Source organism: Sminthopsis crassicaudata, chromosome 2 (genome assembly GCF_048593235.1).
Source record: "Sminthopsis crassicaudata isolate SCR6 chromosome 2, ASM4859323v1, whole genome shotgun sequence".
Classification (NCBI taxonomy): domain Eukaryota; kingdom Metazoa; phylum Chordata; class Mammalia; order Dasyuromorphia; family Dasyuridae; genus Sminthopsis; species Sminthopsis crassicaudata.
Genome location: NC_133618.1, coordinates 85,679,912 through 85,702,651, shown reverse-complemented (window position 1 = coordinate 85,702,651; position 22,740 = coordinate 85,679,912). Strand labels below are relative to the sequence as shown.

Genomic DNA, 22,740 nt, shown 5'->3' with positions numbered 1-22,740 from the left:
CCAAAAAAAATCCTTCAAAGATCAGTTCAAAGGCCATCTCTTTCATGAATCTTTCTCTGGTTTGCCCAGAGAGAAGTGATCTCATCTTTTTCTGAACACTGATAGCACTTAGATCCTTACACTACTCTGAATAATGCTTGTGTATATAAGTGGTATCCTCTTCTCACTACTTTTCCCAAAAAAATCATATTTATATTTATATTTAAATCATATGTTAATTTTAGCTTAAAATAAGAAATAAGCAATTTTGAAATTTTTCAAATGACTTATTTTAATCTCCTCCAAGGAAGACAAAAAAAGTTTTCCCCATTCTTGAATAATGATGAAATACAGGGTAAAATTAGAAACCAAACTAAATTTCAAGTATTTAGGGGCATTGTCACATGGTTGGATTCTGCTATCAGTAAATGAACACATATCTGTTAATTTATTAATAACACTGTATTAAGTACAAGGAACACAGAGAAAGTAAAAGTCACTCCCTGCTCTCAAGGAGTTCCCAGTCTAAGGAGAGAGACAAAATGAATACACGAATGCGTAAACAAGATATGTACAAGATAAATTGTAAACAATGACTGGCAATCAGGCAGTGCTTCTTGCAGAAGGTGGGATTTTAGCAGAGTCTTGAAGGAAAGCAGGCAGAAGTAAAAAGAATTGGTGGAAGAAGGCATGTGACAGTTTTTAACTATGTCAGGAGGAAGAGGAGAATGCTTATCTGAAAATGATGAGACACATTCTGTTTCCATTTAGGGTCAATTTTAGTAAAAACATACAGTGTACTGGGAGATTGTGACTTTTGACAATTTGTAGGCTGTGGATATCAGAACACAGGCACACACCAACTGAAGGGGAGGGGGGACGCCTGCCTTTATTAGATTCTGACACTCTATATTACTAAGATTCCAACACTAAAAAAATTTCGGGATAGCTCAAATTATAACCATAGGTAATATGAGAGCTTGGTCACCTGATCTCACCATTACTGTCCTAATGTTATACTGGTTAGTTAAGTATAAAGAGTATCCACTCTATAGAGATCATTACAGCTCTTTCTTTGTTCAGATAGGAGTCAAGCACTCTGTCCACCATGCTACCTAGCTGCTCCCTTTATAGCTCTAGTAAGGAATCATAAGGAATCAAGATTGAATGATAATACTCTTCTTTTTGGTCTCCATTACTATACTTAGCTGCTGAGCTGTAACTACTGTGACCAGTTGCTATATAAATAGTTTAAAATATTTTACACTCGAAAATAACTTTATGGTAGAATGCCAGTGATTGATACTACTTAGCTTCAGATTTTCCAAACATCCCCAGGGACCTTTGGAAATATTTACTGACATAAAATAAATTGTTTACAATTGTGGAGCGCATGATTTTTTTCTTTTAATCTCTACTTCCTGTTTCTCTCCCAAAATCCCCAAAAGGAAGAGGGAAAGAAAAATAGAGAGTTCATCTACTGAAACTCACTCTGCACTATCTAAATTTGCAGTCTTCTGTGTAACCAACAAATGTCTTATTTCCCTGCCTAAAACAGAAGAGATGTCCTTTTTGACAGTCTTGTTTAAAGAAATCTTTCCTATTTCATCCATTCCAGTTTTAATTTAAGATGGACGGGGGTGAGAAGGGACTGCTCAAAGATATTGACTAGATTAGTACATTGGTTTTTCAATATATTTTTGGTTACTACTTTGTTTAATATATTTCTGTATATAAAGAGAGAAATATAGGCATTTCTTTTGCAACCTATAAACTAAACTGTCACTTTAAACATCCATAGTATTTCTGGGGAAATTATTTTGCAGTGTTACTTAAGTGACAGTTCAGCATTGAGAAAAAATTGGTAACTTTAAAATCAGCTTCAGTTTGTAGCAGCTTCAGTTAATGTTTTCTTAGTTTTAACATTCTTACCCCTGAATTCTCAGTGGGTGGAACAAGAAACACAAAGTGACATAAGCGCTAGGTTCTGCGTGGTTAACTTTACAAGCAAGGGCGAACTTTTAAAATGCACAGGGTTGCTATGAAAAGTATAACTTGTCTAACTCTTCCCTCCGGGAAAGTCTCCGTCACCTGACAGTTCCTCAAAGCCCCTCTCCCCCCACTCCCATCTCGGTACATGACCACAGGAGTTCGGCAAGCAAGGAAGAGCCACAGGACGTCCATGTAGGCAAGAGACTCCGAGCTACATAAAGCGTCTTGTTCCCACTTGGAGGTCGGGGCGGAGAATGAAGGGACTGGGGTCAAATTATTTTAATTCATCGAACCAACGAGAGCATGGCAAGCGGCGATGGCAGTCCCGGAGCCAAGCCCCTTGGCCGAGAGCCAAGATGCGCTCGCACGGATCTGTGCCCTTGAGTCGGTGGGCGTCGGGGAAATAAAGGCACGGTGTGGGAAGACTATGGGAGTACTCGGGGCGGAGGTCGAGCCCCGTTTCATGTTTTGGCCCAGGGCCTTCTAGGGGTCCCCCTACGCTTTGCTTCTCTTCCCTGCTCAAGTTGGAGCTGCAGCCTGTCTCCCAACAGGACTTGAAGAAGGGGGTTCTCCTTGCCAGACTCAGAGTGGGGCGCAGAGAAGTTAGTGGGTCTCGGACTTTGCGACCGACCTACCTGTGCTGCTGTTCCGAGGACGACGGAGGCACGGGCAGCAGCAGTGTTTGCTAAGGGGTGCGGGATTGCTCCTGGTCCCCGGGCTCCCGGGACTGTCCGCGCCCCCTTCTGCTCCAACCCACTAGGGTAGACAGGCGGGGGCGGGTCGTCGCCACTACTCTGACGGACGCTCGTAAAAACCAATAAGAGACTAGTTCCGTCCCCTTGCGTCGTCGAAGGGGCGTGGTCAAAACGACCCTTCCCCACCTCCCCCACACCACCCGCTGTCCCAAGCCCCCCAATCTAGTGGCCTAGATTTCCAGCGCTTTCTAAGATTCTACCTCTCCTGCTGCAAGTCCTGGTTCCGAATTCCGGACAGGGGCTTTCAATTCTGTTGATAATCCGGACCCCAAATCACTAGATAAGGCAAGTCACTTCTCTCAGTTTACACAGCTGATAAATGGGAATAACAAAGTTTTTACCTTTTGAGGGAGATTTCTCGAGTGCTTTGTTTTAAGCACGTACAGCAAGCTTGAAGGAGATATAATATTGCGAAACAATGAGAGCCTTTAACGAAAGGCAAACTTATTATTAGGAAAAGATCAGTGAGTCGGTTTCGGACATTCATATTTCTTCCAGATGGGCACTAATTTTGAATCTGATCCAAGCAACCTCCACACAGTAAATTCTTCCTGCCTTTTGTGGGAGCTGCTGATGCACAGCACATGCCATACAGTCTCCAAACTGCCCTCCAAAAGCAAGCCCTCCCGGCCCGGTTTTATAGAGATGTCAGGAGTTAAACAAATAGAGTTTGAGTAACTAAATTACTAGGTTAGTAATAACCAAGCACGAGAGAAAATCTAAAATCGCTTCCATTTTGGAAATGTAATCATTAAAGGGATGTGGATTTAGTGAATTTGAAAAAAAAACTTTTAAAGCAAGTCAGTTATCAACTCAAGCTTCCGAATCAATTTACTTAAATTCTGAAAAAAGTTGCTCAAAACAATTCTTTTCTGATTGTTACAGAGTCCAGTGTTAAGGGGGCATGGAGTCTAGTTAAATTTGACAAAGTGAAATTTACGGTTTTACAGCCCCAGATCCAAAATCTGCCAGCTGCTTAATTTTACTCTTTAATTAGAATGATGATGAAAGAAGACAGGATACTGGCTGCCTGATTTCATTCCTGTGGGCATTCCACCATTGGTGCAGATCCCAACCTATCCACACCTTCTCATCCTCTGAAATTCCTGTCCATTGACTGCCATAAATCCCCTTACAGGAGCTACATCATATCCTGCCCAAGTCATCATTGCTAATAGATTGCAGATGAATTACACTCACTGTATATCTCTCCAGCAGAGGATACCAGATGATTTTTTCAAGTAAAACTAGGAATAAAAACCACTGTAGAAGAGAGACTATTATTGTGGTGAATTATTAACTTTGGTAAGAACTAGATTTTTCCTGAGAAGCAACAGCAGTTTAGGCGTCCCATAGGAGCTTACATTTAAGGTAGAAGGGACCTTTAAGATTAAGTATTCTAATCATTCATTTTATAGATGAGGTAAATGGAGGCTTCATAAAGATTAAGTGATTTGTCCCAGATCATATAGTTAGTATGGAGTGGAACTCATATTAAATATAAAATTTTTTTTTGGGGGGGGGCAACTTGTTGGTGCAGTGGATAGAGCACCAGCCCTGAAATCAGAAGGATTTGTCCTCAGCCACTTAACATGCTTAGCTTTGTGACCCTGGGCAAGTCCCTTAACCTCAATTGCCTCAGCCAAAAAAAAAAAAAAGTTTTTTTGATTCCTAGTCTAGCACATACTTTCCTACCTCACTGTTCTACTACAGTGCCCTATACACAGATTTCATTCAATGCTTTAGGATCTCACTAATGTGACTACTTACTCTGCAAGTATAGATTGCAATCCACTTTTGCCTTGGTGTAAAGATTAGATTTGATAGTGTTGAGATTCCTCTTAATTCTCAAATTCTGTTGACTCTTACTCTCATTCTCTACATCCTTTGATAATTCTTCCATAAAGAACACTGCCAATATACTAAAAACTTTTCTCTTGTTCTTTTGGTGACTTAGATGTACCAATATAGTATTTCAGCTTTCCAAATTGTTTCCTTTATACATTATTGATCCATCTTCTTTTCCATCTGTACATTTCCTTGATAGTATCTGTCTTAAAGTTTTAATATCAATTTTGTTTGTTTTTATACTCAGCCTTGTCACTTTAACTCCTTTTTCCCATATAGTGAACCCCTATAACAACATCCCCTTCAGATATCTTTTCATCTATCCCACTGTTGTACTTGCTCTTCTCAAGTGGAACCAGCATGGTTAGGACTAGAATCCAGAGACTCTGTGTCTCCATTATGTTTCTGGCTCAAGATCAAATACCTATCCATCCTGGACATCTTGCTATCTGCCTTGCTGCATGACTTGAAAGATTCTTCCTTCCCCCCCCCTCAATCTCCACTCTCATTTTCCAATTCTTTCTCTGAAAGCAGTAATCAAATAATTACTACCATTGCTTCTAGAAACAGACATGACTACTGCTTGCCCTGTACTTCCATCTACCCTTTCTATGACAAAAAAAAATCCCTTCTTGATCCCAGCCTTTATGTGTGTTGTCTCCCCCATTTTAGAAAATATACTCCTTGAAAGTAGGGACTGTTTCATTTTATTATTTATTTTCCTATCACCTACTACATAGAGTGCCTGGAATGTGGTTAATGTTGAAAAAATATTCTTTCAAAACAGATTTAAGCATAGGTACCCTGACACAGTGATTGGTATATATTGCACGAATCATCTTTATTCCCCTTTTTTGTGTATAAGACATTGCAGCCTGTTTTCACCCAATCTGAATCTACTATCTTTTTTGGATCAACTGAAATTTTGATTCTTATCATAGTGTTAACAAATTTGTAGTCATATGATGTCACTGGAAAAATATTGGTTGAAGAGATAGAATCTTGAAGCATTCCAATTTCCCAAATGGAATTGAAATAAAGAGATTTGATTCAAATACTGCTTCTGAAACTTACTAAATGAATGGCCCTAGACAAGTCACTTAACCTCAACTGGAAAATGAGCATAATAATCACCCATGACTACTAGCTCCACTCCCAAAGGATCTCGGCTCTCTCAGCGACTGATTTTTATCCTAAGAACCTGACTCTACAGAATTAGTTTCTAGATAGGAAGATCATTAGTGCCCTTATACTGGAATAAAACCTCCAAGGAAATCTGAAGAAATACAGGTATGGCTCTTGTTCACATGCAGAGGAATTCAATGTACAGGTATAGGACAGCTTTTTTCTTTTTTTTTACTTCATAAAATGAACAAAATACAAAAGGCTCACAGCACCATAATAGCCCTCTTAGTCAAGAAATCTCAGGGACTATTAGCTTTAGGATTAAATAGAAAATGTTCTGTTTGGCTTTTAAAGCCTTTCCTAACTTAGCCCTCTTTTACTTTTCCAATCTTCTTTATTCTTGTTCTGCTTTCACCTCTACCCATATATCCCAGATTTCTGGGTTACAGGGACTTTGGTCTGTTGCATTTCTTCATACAAGACAATCCATCTCCCAGCTCTGCTCATTTTCACTGGCTGTCTCTCATGCCTAGAATTCTTTCCTGCCTTATCTCTGCGTCCTGATATACTTCAAAGTTCCAGTGGTCATGAAGGCAGTTGAGGTAGACATAGTGGAACACTAGAGATTGATCAGACATCAAAGATGCTGAAGTCATCTCTTGTTTGTTGAATCATTGGCCAGTCATCTTGACTTATGTGATGTCAATGGACTAATGTGACTCTGGAAGAGAATTGACAACTTTGTGCAACTCTTCCTCACTTAACAATCACTCACAAATCAAGATATCACACCATGACATCTGGTTCTCTTCAAAAAAGAAAAACCAACAGTAACAATTACAAAATGTCCAAATTAACATCCAACATTTTTTTACAAGAAGCCTTTCCTGAAGATCCTTAATTCTAATGTTTTCCCTCTGTTGATTATGTCCAATTAATCCTATATTTATCTTGTTTGGTCATAGTTTTTGCAACATTTCTCCCCCATCTGTCTATTTTTTTTAAAAAAACCCTTCATTATATCCTCAGGGCTTAGTACAATAAATGGTACATGGTAGGCACTTATAAAATGCTTCTTGACCAACATAAATACGGGAAACATAAAATATTCAAATGTGCAATTGCACTGGGTCTCTCTCTAATGATAAAAAAACACTTTGCACTGAACAAATACTCCTCATTAACCTCAGACCTACCCTGTCTGTACAACTCATAACATTATCATGAAAGATTGGCAGGGTCTAGCTCTTCTGACCCCTCAAGGCATGATTTTAATCTTTTGCTGCAGGGCAATCCAGCTACAAGTTATCTTCCTCCTCTGAGAAGAATGTTGTTAAGGAAGTCTCTCTCTCTATGGGCATCTGGGGCTTGACTCTTGAACTCAAAAACTCAGGAACTCAGGATTATACATAAGATAACCCTAGGGCTGGAAAAATCCTTCCTCAAGTTCAGTAATGTTTGACCTGTATTCAGAAAAGTCAATAGAAAGAAAAAGAACTCAGGAATTCAAGGTTCAAGAACTCTTACTTTAGGCTCAGCTGGGCCAGTTTAAGTTGCCCACTACTGCCATGTGCTTCTCCTATAAGATGATATTTTGTGTTCTTTTATTTTTTAAAAAAAACTGTGTATGATTAAACTATTTTTCCAAATAATTCTGAATATTAGTGAGGAGGTTTTATCAACTTTAAGAATTCAATACCATTATTACCAGGTCATCCATGAATGGAAGCACTTGGAGAACCGTACCATTGCTAAGGAATATGTCTTCAACTTGATTCTGAAAAGGGTTGACACTGGCCAACACTATAAGTGAGCAAATGTCTCACTTTTTATGCCTTATTAGATGTTAATACTTTGCAGTCCATCCTCATAATTATGTTATTTGAGTATGCCATCTGATTCTAGAGTCCTATTTTTCCACAGATTCTTGTATTATTTTGTTTGGGTGGCAGACATGGTAGAGTGTAAAGAATGTTGGAATTGAGGTTAGAAAGAACCTGGATTCAAGTATTGACTTCACAACTTACAATTTGTTTGACCTTAAGAAAATCACTCAAAGCAAGAAACTTGTAAACTCCTATTCAGTAAAATGAAGGAGTCAGATTAATAGGTTTCCAAGATCCCTTCTATTTCTAAATCTATGATTTTATTTGTTTGAGAAGAGTTTTTAAGACAATAATTTGTCTATTGAGTAAGATACTTAAAAAAAAAACAACAACAACAAAACCTGATGAATAAGAGACACCATAGAATCTGATCTTTCTATACGTCTTAGTTGGGTGCAAAGGCAGATTATAAAGGGGAAGGGGAATAGATATTTGGGACAGCAGTTACAGTGTCTTCTTGGTACCTCCTTTTTTAAAAAAAAGCCACATCTGTGATCTTTTTCAAATTTTATAAAATATATCCCTTTTGAAGATATTTTGAAACATGATTCATGAGTGTGTTTAGAATTGTGATAACAAAAACCAGAAAATTTGTAGATCAAAGTAATGTAAATTGTTGAATAAAGTTTTAATGTTTAAAATTGTAATAACAGATTTTTATGTTTATGTTTATATCCAGGCATTCTTTTTAAATTTCATCTTTTAAAGTACTATTGCCACTTATTCAGATAGAAAGAAAGAAACAGGCAAGAGAGACAGATAGGAGAGATATAGATGGAAAGACAGAGATAAAAAGAAAGTGAAAGAGAGAAATGAAGAAAGAAAAAGAGGGGGTAGATAGAATATATATTAAGTACTTAATAAGTTAAATACTCTTCTATGCCAGAATAGGGGGAAAAGTATAAATATAAGTAACCAAGGCAATCCCTAATGTCAAGGTGTTTACATTCTCCTGGGCAAAACTATATATAAAATGGATCTGGAAAATATGTGTGGGTGTGAGAAGTAGCATGAAGAGCTCAGGGTCCCAGGTTGGAAGGGGGAGGAAATGAACAAAAGGACCAGTATGCAAGTAGCCTGGTTTGAGAGAATCCAAATGTGGTAGGTATCAATCAAAAGATCAACAAACTAGAATTTATTAAGGGTCTTCTATTTATTATTGTTCTATTGTGTTCAACTGTTTATGACCCCAATTGGGGTTTTCTTGGCAAAGATACTGGAGTGGTTTGGCTTTTTTTTTCTCCAGCTCATTTTAATTAATAAGTATCTGAAATCAGATTCACCAGAATGTCCAATGACTGTCCCCATTCTGTAATTCCAATTTATCAGAATGCCTCCCCCCACCCTGTCAGAACTGGATTGATAGTCCATGTTCCCACTCTCTATGTTCTGATTCTGCCCCTGCCTGGGTCTACCCCTATATCTGAGCCATGCGTATAAATATGTTATTGAGAACTCACATTGTTTGCTGGATTCTTGGAGACGATAGTCTCATTCAGTCCTGGGACCAAACCATGGATCCATTTTGTCCCAGTAAATCTCTCCCTTTCAAAAAAAAATCATTAAAAGCTCTCTAATCTTTGTCTTGCCTCAGTTTTCCCGGCATTATAAGCCTAGTGTCTGAAAATAAATATCTTATCTTTATCTATCTATCTATCTATCTATCTATCTATCTATCTATCTATCTATTTATCTATGCAACTCTCTAAAACTGTTAAGTTGCCGAGAAGATCCTGACCTGCATTGGTAAAAGGGATTTCTCCATATAAGAGCTCCCTATAATGGAAGGGAATCATAATTCCTTTCTTTATCCCTGGTCTAATGTTTCCAGCACTGTATTGATTTCAGGGGATACAAAGATAAAAAGCCCTCAGGGAGTTTACATTCTAATGGATGGATGATGCATCACAGACACGTATTGGTATTTCTCATTCAAAAGAGATACATGTCAACCAAGAAGGGAGATACCAGAAGTTGGGAAACCAAGAAAGGTCTCACACAGAAAGTAGTGTTGGAGCTGAGACCTGAAGAAAACTAAAGATTCCCAGAGGCATTGGTGGAAATAAGTGCATTCTGGAAGTGGGAAAAGACGTAATCAATGCATGAAGATGAGAGGTTTATTAAATTGTGTGAGATTAAGCAATAAGGGAAATTTGGGGAGAGGAGTGAATCACGTATAATAAGGCTGAAAAGGTGGTTTGAAGAGCTTTAAATATTAAAAGAGTTTATATTTGCAAGGAGTGGTTCTATGTGTAGTGAAGGGCCATCCCTCCACATGTATCATAGGCTTAAAGGGAGGCAGAATAAGTATCTCTAGCCTTTTCTCTCTCCATTCATCTCCAAGGGAGATTTTAACTCCTGTGAGGAGGGGAGCAGGAAATTGTAGCCAGTGACCACTTTGCTCTCCTCAGAGAGAAAGTATACTAGAGTAGAATTTTATCTCTCTTGTCCCTTAAAAATTATTAGTCTAAGGAATATGAATGGGTTAGATGTAACTTCTGATCACTGTGTCATTTTCGAGGGGAAGCAGGACTCCAAGATTTAGATCCAATGTTTGACCTCTTTCCCATCAAATATTAGTTCTTCAATGAATCCATGTTGCAATTATCACAGAAAACCCATTTATATGAAATAGTGGCAAAACATTAATCAGAGAAGTTCTACATGGGAAGTATATACCAGGCAATACAGAATGAAGGAGTTCTCCTTTTGGAAACAACTCAACTCCAGAGACAGAGAGAGAGAGAGAGAGAGAGAGAGAGAGAGAGAGAGAGAGAGAGAGAGAGAGAGAGAGAGAAGGAGGAGGAGGAAAAGAAGGAGGGAGAAAGAGTTATGCTCTACCTATCTTCACTCCACCCTTCATACAATTCATCTGCACCTTATTGAGGAGTCCCATACCAATAGGTTTTGGGACAGTGGTTACCTAGAGGTAATAGGGAGCCACTGGTATTTATTGAGTAGTGGGGGTAACACTGTCAAGTTTTATGAAAATTTCTTCAGAAGTTGTGTAGAGAACAGATTGAAATGAGGAGACACTTGAGACAAGAGGACCATTTAGGAGGATGTAATAACAGACCAGATTAAAAAAAAATGATGAGGACCTGAACCAATATATGTAGAGAGAAGATGGATGTAAAAGATGTTATGGAACTAGAATTGAAAAAATGTTTGACAACTGTTTGGATATATGCAATAGGTGATAAGGGTGAAGGTTTGAGGATGATTCTGAAGTTGTGAACCTAGATAATTAGAAAAATGATAGAAATAAGGATGTTAGAAAGAAGAGTGGATTTTGTAGAAAAATAATGAATGTAATTTTGGATATGTTAAATTTGAGGTGTCAGCAAATTATCTAATTCAAAATGTCCTATAGGCATCTAATGATGTGGGATTGGAATTCAGGGGAAAGACTTGGGCTATAGAGAGCCAGCCTTTATGGTTCATTTCCAAAAAGAACATCACTGTTGGTATTCCCACAGTGATCTCTTCCCTTTCTTTATCATTGTTGTTTTAGTCTTTTGGCATTGTTTTGTTCTTCTGGTTTTGTTTTTTTTCTTCAGTTGTTTTATTTTTCTATTGTTGCTTTGTTCTTGCCTCTACAAAGGCTTGTGGGTAGAACTAGTTTGAATGGATATCAGCAAGTTCTCTGTGGGTCTATTTTCTCAATATCTTTTTTTTTGGTTTTTTTTTTTTGAGGCAATATTTTTTTTCTGGCACCTTCAGTAATGTTTGATAAATAAACTAATACTTCAAAAAGATGCTGTTTTTCAAGAAAATGATATTCACACACATGTATTGTACCTAGACTATATTGTAACACATGTAAAATGTATGGTATTGCCTGTCGTCGGGGGGAGGGAATAGAGGGAGGGGGGGTAATTTGGAAAAATGAATACAAGGGATAATATTATAAAATATATATATATATATATATAAATAAAAATAAAAAAAAAAAGATGCTGTTTTTGACTTCACATCTCTGATTGATAAGGAGTTGATGTATTTACTGATGGATGCGATTTGATAGTTTTTTTAACATTCTTTTTTTAGTGATGATTTTGTATTAGTTCAATTTTTCTAGGAGATGGAAATGCTAAAAGGCTTTCCTTTCAACTACTTTCTATTTTAAAAATCAAAACTTTATTTACATAGGTTGGTCGAAGCTCTTGAACTACACTAATGCCTTTTAAAAATCATTTTATCTTTTTTCATATCTAGTATTTACTGTGACTTTTTCTTGAACCACTAAGTGATCTGAGAACTAGAACATAAAAAAGGGCTCTGATTCATTAGAACTGGATAAAATTTAGAATGTGGCCACTAGCAAGGTTAACTTGACTTTGAGTTAATAAACTGACCTAGAGTCCCTTCAGTTCTCCTAAGGGAAATGGTGGTCCCATTGTTTGGGTTTAGGGTTTAATTTATGACTAAATTGTCTCAGCTTCACAGTTTAGAGAAGAAGGGTCAAGCTCCAGAGGTCAACCTTCTCCAGTCCCATTGAAATGCACCTTGGAAATATTTAACAAAATAAATAAAAATATAATATAGTATAGATAATATTAATTTGTGGTTATCTAAGTCAACATAGGGCATCAGGGATGCTTTTGTATTTGAGTTTGAACCCACTGGAATAGAATAGAGGGATAGGGGAGCTAAGTAAATTATCACATATTTTATTTTATTTTATGTGTAATAAATTTTTATAAATCATTTAAAGAAAAATCAATTAAACAAGCACTTACTAATTACCTACTACAGTATGTGCCAGGCATTATGCTAAGTTCTAGATAAAAACCAAAATAACGTCTACTCTAAAGCAGATATTTTTGGGGAAAATAACTTTTATATATAAATATATAAGTGTATATATGTTTATGTCTATGCTAGGTATGCATATATTAAACAAAAATATGGGTCATCTATAGAGATACAAGTAGTAAAGGTGAGAGAATAAGATATGGTTAGAGAGAACATACAAGTGGATAAAAGCATAGCTGATAGACAACTATAGATCAGAAGGCTTGTACATTTGTTTCCCTAAGTCTTTCCCAGATTTATAAGTTCTTATAGCAGTCACTATTTCTATATTCTCCATGGGATCCAGTGTTATGGGCCAGAACTTGAAACAAGGTGTTAAGTCAGTGGAATTGAGGAGACAGTGGTTACATCTAGTTTAGCATTGATTTAATCCTACAACAAATAATGGTTTCCTAATGATAGAATGATTGGTGTATACTCAGTGTGGAACATATAAGGAGAAGTTCTCAGAGCCAGAAAGGACAAAGGCACCAGAAGTTCTCGAAGGCTGAGACAGCCATTCCATCTTCCACCTTTGTTGTGGCTGGAGGCTGAAGTACAAACTTTTGGAAGTCTGGGAGATTCAGAAGCCCCCCAAGAAATATGATCCCAGAGAACATTACATTTTAGAGAATATTATAATCCAGGATGGTATTAGATACACCAGAGGTATTTAATAAGTATTTGTTAATAAGTATCAATTGATTTAATTAAGTTCAACACATTTATTAAGCATCTAGTGTGTCAGTCAATAAATATTTATTAATCTCCTACTGAATGGCAGGCATTGTTCTAAGCACTGGTAGTAGGAAGAAAAGCAAAAGATAATCCCGGTTCTTAAGGAGCTCACATTCTGATGGGGGAGACAAAATATTAACAACTCTGAATAAACTATATATATATTATAATATACACACATATATATGTATATATGTACATACACACAAAGGTTGAGAGATTTGTCCTAGTTAAATACCCAGTAATGGATTAAAGAGAGGGTTTGAATCTTAGTCTTCCTCACTTTAAATCTGGCAAATTCTAGTTCTCTCTTATTTACAAAATAATAATAATAATAAGTAAAAAGTGAAGGGAAAATGGAATGTACATATATGTGTATGTATATATATGCATACATATACATATATATATATATATTCATATATAAAATGAAAAGCCAAGTAAAAATGAGATGTTTATTTCTTGTTCTAATTTCTTTGATTACTGGAGATAATGAAAGATTACAAATGCTTGTAATTTTATAAACTGGTGAGTCTGTCTCAGTCACTGAATATCCTTTCTAAAGAATTATATTATTATCCAATCTAAGTATCCAAAATTCACTTGAATTCACCAGATTTGATCATATTTGTTTAATGGTCTGAAAATCTTCAAGAAATATGATAAAAGACCATGTAAAATAGACTCTATGTGTGTGTGTGTGTGTGTGTGTGTGTGTGTGTGTGTGTGTGTATGTGTGTGTGTACTTTCTTAGGTATTTCATTAAAATTTGAAATACCATCATTTTTCTTCATTTTAGTAAGTATAATGAGTCTTTATTTTGATACCAGAAATTCCATTTTCTTGATCCCAAAAGACATCTAAAAGCTCACTTGTTCCATAGTTGATCTCACATAATTTTAGGCTTTCCTACTGAAAACTGAATTCTGCTTTTTTCTAACCTTTTCCCATGACATCAGAAACCAAGCATTTAAACAAATTCACTTAACCTGATTCATATAGCAGTCCTGTGCTTTGAATTATATGACAGAATTCCCTTTTTATATTCATTAATGGTTGTTCAAACTTTTAATAAGCCACAAAATTATTTAAATACTTAAATTTAGAGATATTTTAGTATATACTATTATAGATCTTTTTGTTGTTATTATTCAGTCATGTCTGCCTCTTCATGACTAAGAGGACTATATTATCTATAGAATTTTCTTGGCAAAGAAACTTACCTTTCCTTCTCTAGTGTATTAAGGCAATAGATTAAGGGACTTGTCTAAAATCACTCAGCTAGTAAGTATCTGAAACTGGAATTGAACTCAGGCCTTCCTGATTCTAGACCTAACTCTTTAATCACTCAAATACCTAGATGCCTCTGTTATAGATCTTTTGTCCTCAGACTCTCTTACCATGTTCAGTCCATCCTAAGCTTTAGCATTCCTGACATGTTTTTACAAGTTGATGTCATGATCTCCTCTTCTGTTATCTGATCTTGCTTCCATCTGCCATACATCTTTGTAAGCCTAAGTTGTTCAGGATGTGTGCACATGGGTCTCTTTAGACCATTCTCCCTCTTAAGTAGAATTACTTCTCATTTTTGAGCACCTCTCATCTCTCCTTGGCTGACTTCCCCAAAGAATTTTACTCCATGGGAGCTTAGTCTTTACTCTGAATCCTTTGAAATCTGCTTTGCCAAAATCTACGGTATACCAAGACTTTATCAAGATTTCCTTTCCCCTATCACAAATTCTGAAGAAAGTGGTCACTTTTCCTGCCCTCACCTCCCACACAAGACTTCTATCATTTCAACTCCAGTAACAAGTTCCTCCTTGTTAGTGAGAATTAAAATTAGTAGGAATTAGATCTACAGAAGAATTTCCCTTTATTTCCCTCCACTTTCTGAAGGTTGATAGCATCACTAAGTCAAGTCAAAAAGTTATTTATTGTTCTGCTTCTGAGAAGGGGGCAAGAGGGAAGGAGAAAAAAAAGAAAGAGAAAAAGAAAAAGGGAAGGGAGAGAGAGAAAAAAAGAAAAAGAAAAAGAAGGAAGGAAAGGAGAAAGGAAGGAGGGAAGAAAGGAAAGGAAGGAAAGAAGGAAGGAAGGAAGAGAGGGAAGAAGAGAGGGAGGGAGGGAGGGAGGAAGGAAGAAAGGAAGGAGGGAAGAAAGAAAAGGAAGGAAAGAAGGAAGGAAGGAAGAGAAGAAGGAGGGAGGGAAGGATAGAGGAATGGAGGAAAGGAATGGAGGGAGGGAGGGAGGGAGGGAGGAAGGAAGGAAGGAAGGGAGGAAGGAAGGAAGGAAGCAAGGAAGGAAGGAAGGAAGGAAGGAAGGAAGGAAGGAAGGAAGGAAGGGAGGAAGGAAGGAAGGGAGGGAGGGAGGGAAGGATAGAGGAATGGAGGGGGGAAAGGAGGGAAGAAAAATGAAGGAAAGAAAGAAAGAACAAATATTCCACTGTTCTAGTGGATGTCTAGATAACTGAAATTCCCCCAAATAACTATATTGTGTCATTCATCCAAGACTGTTATGTTTCCTTAACTAAAATATGATCTCACCACAGTCCCTTAGAATAACTGTCCTTTTGTCGTGTAGGCATTACAGTAGAAAGGAAAAGTAGACAAGAAAATAGAAAAAAAAAAAGACAGTTAAAAAAAAAAATATATATATATATATATAGTTTCCTTATCTGTAAAATAGGGATAATAGTAGCCCTTACCTTACCAGGGTTGTTATAAGGGTCAAATGATATAATATTTGTACAGGGCATTGTAAACTTTAAAATGCTATCATTGTATTCCCTAGTTCAAAAATTATAATAAATTAGGCACAAGGTATAACAGCCCTGTCTCCCTCAATATCCAGCTTTTGATGGTATTGCCTCCCTCTTGGCCTATGCGAATTAGATGAATAGATGGGTAATAGAACTGTAGGTTGAATGGGAGAACCAAGGCTTTGTACCTGATGCCATAAGTTAAGAGTTGGAAACACTTGCATTCTTTCAGGAGGAAAAAATAATTTAACTTAATACCTTCACATCAGTGATAAGAATTACAGAGGGCCTACAACACAAAAAAAGTTGCTTCCCAATGAGGTAATGCTAAAAAGTCAGTGCAAGCTTGTGGGAGGGGAGGGGAAACAGGCCTGGAAGGAAGGGAGACCAGGCAGATCAAAGAATCATTACCCTATAAGTGGCTAAACTAGGAGCAGTCCAAGAGTCACATCAGAGGTGAGCAGACTGACAACCAAAGGAGAAAAAAAAAATAGTAGGAATTAGACCTACAGTAGAATTTCTGTTTGGAAGGAAGAAGAGCAGTTCTAGGCAAAGTCATGAAATATAGTTCAGAATCACTGCTTACAATAATAAAATTAGATATGGAGTTTCAATCCTCCTTCTACTACTTACTACCTGTGTAATCTTGGCTAAATCATTTCCCATCTCTAAGCCCTAGGTTTTTCATCTATAAAGTGGGCAGCCTGAAAGAATTGTTCTTTCAGCTCTCACCTTTCAGATCTAAATCTTAAAGTTTAGGTAGAGCACATTTCCAAGGGAAACAATCTGTATTGGAACAAAGTTATCAAAATTGGTTTCAAAAGAATAAATGCAAAATTGTTAATGGTCACATAAAAAACATGCTCCATATCATTAATAATAAGAGAAATGCATTTTATTTTTTCTTCTCAGGTTATTTTTACCTTTTTTTCTAAATCCAATCTTTCTTGTGAAACAAGATAACTGTATAAATATGTATACATATATTGTATTTAACATATTCTTAAACATATTTAACATGTATGGGACTACCTGCCATCTAGGGGAGGAGGTGGAGGGAAGGAGGGGAAAAGTTGAAAGAGAAGTTTTTGCAAGGGTCAGTGTTGAAAAATTACCCTTGCATATGATTTGTATTTAAAAAGCTATAATAAAAAGCAATACAAATTAAGAGAAATGCAAATAAAAGAGATTTCTGCTCCCACCTATCAAAAGATAATTTTTAAAAATGGAAACAGTCAATGTTGGGAGAACTGTGGGAAGACAGCCATGTTGGTATTCTGCTGATGGAGCTATGAATCAGTCTGACAGTACTGGAAAACAACATGGAATTATGTGAGAAAAATAACTGTTTAAACCCTTTGACTCCAGAATCTCATTACTGGACATACACCAGCAAAAAAATGGGAAGAAAGCTTCTGGACCTACAAGATATTCATTGCATCCCTTTTTTGTGATAGCAATCAATTGGCAACAAACTGGTGCCCATCAACCAAGGAATGGTTGACCAAACTGAGAAAGTAATGCAATATTGCTATGTAGAAATGATGAATTTGAGGAATTCAGAAAAACAGAAATATTTGTGTAAAATGATACAAAGTAAAGTATGTGGAAAAATAAATATCTGCAATGATTACAATAAGGTATAACCAGTGTCCAAGCCTGAGTGCCCATAGTAGATCCTCTTATTTGTACTGATACAAAAACTGATACTGGGCCCCCTTGAAGGGCCCAGAATTATGACTTCTGCAGGAGAGAGTGAAGGATAGTATAGCATTTCTGGCAACCATTATTTTTTCTTTTCTTTCCCACTGGGAGGTTGTAACTGTCTTTCCTCCTATTCAGAGAGAGCACCTTGGAGAACACATGGAAGAAGCAGTCTTGGAGAGGATAGAAGGGGTCTGCCTTACTCTCTCTGCCCTTTTTCTTTTTCTTTTTGCCCTTGAGAAATTTATGGAGTAGCCATTCCAATTAGTCAACTTGAGTTTATGAAGAACCTATTATATGCCAAGCACTATGCTCTGCACTGAGGTGCTAAATTAAATCCTTTTTTTTCCCCTACTAAAAGGGTTCAAAATGTTTCCAACACTTGAATTATAGTACTGGCACAAAGTCTTGGTTCTCCCAGGAAAATTATAGGTTTATTACCCATCTATTCCCTTAGTTCCCATATGCCAAGATGAAGGCAGTGGAAGGAGACAGGGGTAAGCAAGCTGAACATTTGCTGCTCTTAAGAAGCTAATGGTGCTGTGTTAAAATTCTACCTTGTTCTGGTCCCCCTGACTTTCCTATCTTCTAGTCAATGTAGTGAGTTTGTAAGTAGCTAGTATAAAGTAGCAATAGCAGGAAGTAAGTCTGCAAAGGGGAATCTAGAAGTCACATATAAACTGTCCTAAAGCCCAAATTTACAAATTGTATTATATATTAACCCAAATCACATCCTAGTAATGTATGCTGAATCAGGGAAAACCATCTAGGTTTTACCATAAGGTCTTTTTTTGGGGGGGTTCTATAATATATAAACTTTAGGCAAGTTCTAGATATCCACAATAAAACCAGATTGGCAAGTGGTGCTGATAATTTTGAGATGACATGGATATGTCAACTTTGAAGTTTTATTGAATGAATACTCTGAGGTAATTTGATAATATGGATGAATTAATCCTGAAGTGGCAACTGATAAGAATTAGTCTGTTTTCCCTGCCATTTCTTTCCCATTCAATCTCCATTTGGGTCTATGTTAGGTTCTAACTAGGTGGTAAGTCGGTACTTGGCAATTCTCTAGCTCAGAGTTCACACCTTTAGTTCAAATCTTTAAGGGAGTTTACACCTTTGAAGGAATACTTTAAATGTGCTTGCTCATTGGTCAGTAAGGAGTTCTCACAAGCCCCTGGGAGTACCCAAAAGCACATTCTCTAGGAGGATAAAAAGAGGAACATTGAGTCTGGAAGATAGAGTTGGGATTGGGGGAGGACAAGATTTCCCAAGAGAACTTCAGGGACCTGGAGGAGATTCAGAGCCAGGATTCAGGAAGAAGAGGATTCAAGATTCTACCTTCACTCTGTCTGGAGGCTCCAGAAGCCTCCCAAGAAACCTGCTCACAGAGAAAAGGATTCATAGAAAAGAGATCTCCTCCCAGAGAAGGATTACAATTGAGAGAAGACTGGAATTACAGGTCTATGCTGCCCGTGCTCCCAAATCCAATCCATGGTTACTTGAATAGTTATCATTCCTCCCCTGCCTATCCTTTTCATCATGCTGTCTGCCTTCCTTCCCTCTCTCTCCTTGATCTCATGCTCTGAACCCCTCCCCATCTTTTTGTTGCTTGTCTCTGAATGTCTGTGACTGTTCACTCTGGTGCTTTTATTAAAGTTGTTGCAACTTCATGCCCTACTGCCATTGTCGTCTTTTCCAAAGACTACCTAAAGAATCAGGAATGCATGTTCTATTTCATAATTTCATAAATTAATTATCATTTCAATGGCTATGAGAGAGATACTGCAGTAGGGATGAATAGCTATGGGCCCCTCTATTGCCAGGAACTGTAATTTTTACTTCCATCTGTTGTGACAAAGACAAACAGTGCAAAAGTCATTGTCTGACCAGGAGGAGGAAAAAATTGTACCAAAATGGAGCCTAAAATTTTTTACTATTAGGCATCATGAAACACTGAAGAGGCATTGATCCAGGGATCCAGAGGTCTAGAGCCAGAGTCTAGAAGTACACCCATATCCCAAGAACTCTTTTTCTTTTCCCCTTCTCCTAGACATATGCAAACAGGGAATTTGCAACTGTCCCTAACTTACCCTAAAGAAGTGGGAGGTTTAAAGATGATTTGGTTAATCACTCTAAGAATGAAGAGCTTCCTTTAAGTCCCAGCTAAAATCCCACCCTCTCTAAGCAGCTTTTCCTGATCCTTCTTAAGGTATCTTTCCTCTGTTGATTATCTCCAATTTACCTTGTATATAGCATAGTTTATATATGATTGTTTTCATGTTGTCATTCCCATTAGACTGTGAGCTCCTTAAAAGCAGGAACTTTTTTTTTTTTTTTTTTTTTGACTCTTTTTCTATACCCCAGTACTTTCTGGTACAGAGTGGGTGTTTATTAAATGTTTAGACATATTGGTTCTTTTTAATTTTATTTTCAATAACCCATGTGATCAGAGAAAAGTTAATTGCCCTTGTCATATAAACATGCTGTGGATGGAGCCAGGAAATTTCCTGGACACAGGTTGGATCAGAGACATTTCATATACTTTTCCAATAATTAAGAGTCAAACTTTATTTTGCCCTTAGTTCTATATTGACATCAAGCCAATGAGATAGACATGTCCAACATTTCATTCCCTGCCCTTCTCCAAAGGAGAATGATTCTTAACCAAGAGGGGAAGAAGAAGATTGGGGCCAAAGGCCACTTTGTTCTCAGAAAGAGGGAGTTCCAAGCTAAAACTTTATCTGCTTTTTTCCTTAAATAGTCTTAGTCTAAGGGAAGTAATTTTTTGGTTCAAGCTGAATTCCTGATGACCATTCCTTAATGGGGAAGGAGTGCCCCAAGAAATATATCCAAGATTTGTTCTTTTTTCTACCATATACTAGCTCCACAATATACAGCAAATAAATTCATTTATCTAAAACTATAGCAAAATCTAAATCAGAGAAAGTGTGTGTGTATTCATATATATCTTTATATGTATAACACATATATTAGACATATATAGAGTAAATAATCTCTCCTATTGAGACAGATAACTCAGCTCAACCAAGACAAATATTCTCAGATTTTGCCCAAGCAAAAAATCCCCAAAGTCTTTAGAGTAAATAGGGACATGGTTGGCATTCTACACGTCAGTTTCTTCTTATAGTTTCTCTCTTCATGGACCTGAAGAGGAGTTGAAATTCTGTGTCTTGTTTCTCAAAAATGGAAGTCAAAAGATGCCAGATCTCTCTTCTCTCCAGGCTCTTCCCATCCCTCACAAATATGTGAGGAACTGAGTAATAAATCTCCACCAATGAGAAGAGAGTCCCATGAAATTAGTCCTTCAAACTAAAGGCTACTAGTATATTGTTAGAGAATGCAATTTTTAAAAGTTGCTGGGGGGGGGGGGTTGTTACAAGAAATAATTCAATTCCATGATGATGGAAGTATGTCCGGAAATTTCCATAATGTAAAAATAAAATAAAGTCCTTAAAAAATAATGAAGTCTATAATGGGATGTATTTCTAAAGAACCTTATTTATATTTCAGCTAATTCAAAGTTTACCTTGAGGTGGCAGCTACTTATGCTCAGAAGGCATATTAACACCTACTTTGTTTTCATACTTAACATATAACTTTCCATTTTTGGACAATTGTACTTAATAGAAAATTTTCCCTCATATGGAGACAATTCCAGTTTCCATCTAACTTACAACCATTGGCCCTAATACTGCCCTCTAAAGCAATGAAGAATCATTTTATTATTTTTTATAAGTGACAGCACTTTTGATATCTGAGGACAGCAATCAATGTTTTCTCTAAATGTTATTTTCTCTAGGCTATACATCCTTAGTTCCTTTAGCATTCCTTGTATTGCATGATTTCAAGATCATTCTTCATCCTGGTTGCTCTCCTCAGGACATGCTCTAATTTGTCAATGTCCATCTTAAAATGTGGCTCCCAGGACTGAACATTTCAGTCCAGATGTTATCTGACTATAATAATCAGACTACAGGCAAACTTTGGAGATACTGTGGATTTGGTTCCACGCCATTTCAAGAAAGTGAATTTTGGAATAAAATAGTCACATGAAATTTTTTGTTTTTCAGTACATGTAAAAGCTATATTTGTACTATACTGTACCTTTATCAAGTGTGTAATAACATTATGTCTAAAATAATGTACATACCTTTATTAAAATACTTTCTTGCTAAAAAGTGCTGATATAATGATTGGTGTGGTACATATAATACATATAATCGAGAAGTTCTTACAATTTCGGGAGAACTTTAGGGAACTTCCAGGAGATTCACAACTAGGATTGACTTCCAGGAGATTCACAAGCCCACCCACAAGCTCACTCTCTGGGAGGAGATTCAGAATCAAGATTCATTCCCACTTCTACATTTGTGCTGGCTGGAGACATTTGGACAAGAGGTCTCGGGAACCAAGGAGAGAGGAAGGCCTCCAGAAAACTAGCTGAGTCCCAAGTGAAGGAGATAAGATTTTGGAAGAGACAATAAAGGACTTTAACTCTTGGATGCATTTGGGTTTATTGAACTCAACTGAAACTAAGGCTGCCTCCAGAAGCTCCCCAAGAAACCTGCCCCCAAGAGAATGATTACGACTTAGAGAAGAGAACATTACAGGGGGAGAGTCAGAATATACATAACACTTATTGATTAGGTTCCTTATTTTATGTGGGCACAGTTTGTGGCACCCCAAAAAAATTGCAATAGTAACATCAAAAATCATTGAAAACAGATCATTATAACAGATATGATAATAATGAACAAGTTCAAAATATTGCAAGAATGATAAAAATGTGACAAAGAAATATAAAATGAGACATGCTATTGGGGAAAAATGGCACTGATAAATTTACTTCAATCAGGGTTGTCAGAAACATTCTGTTAAAACAAACTCCAAAAAAATCCACACTCTCTGTAAATGTCAATAAAGTGAAACCCAGTGAGGTATGCCTGTATTGCCCTTGTTTTGAACACTATATTTGATCATTTTGTGTGTAAAAAACCAGGACACTAGGTCTGACAAAAGACTTCTTTTGATCATGAATTTGTTTACAAGTCAACAGATCTTATGGATTTGATTGAGTCTAGAAGAGACATAATGGACCTTGCTCTTGCTCATGCCAGCTTCAAAATGAGGA

At 36.9% G+C, this 22,740-nt stretch overlaps 1 protein-coding gene across 2 annotated transcripts in view; it reads right to left on the bottom strand.

Annotated features, from left to right (window-relative positions):
• Window positions 1-22,740, bottom strand: part of PLEKHH2 (pleckstrin homology, MyTH4 and FERM domain containing H2) — a 141,726-nt gene that overhangs the window by 110,538 nt on the left and 8,448 nt on the right. The window contains exon 1 of one of the 2 annotated variants that reach the window (XM_074286699.1): window positions 2,607-2,762. The exons of the other annotated variant lie outside the window; for it this stretch is intronic. The gene's annotated coding sequence lies outside the window, so the exon portion shown is untranslated. Of the gene's footprint in view, window positions 1-2,606; window positions 2,763-22,740 lie in introns of those variants that run through there. 2 annotated transcript variants of the gene reach the window in all.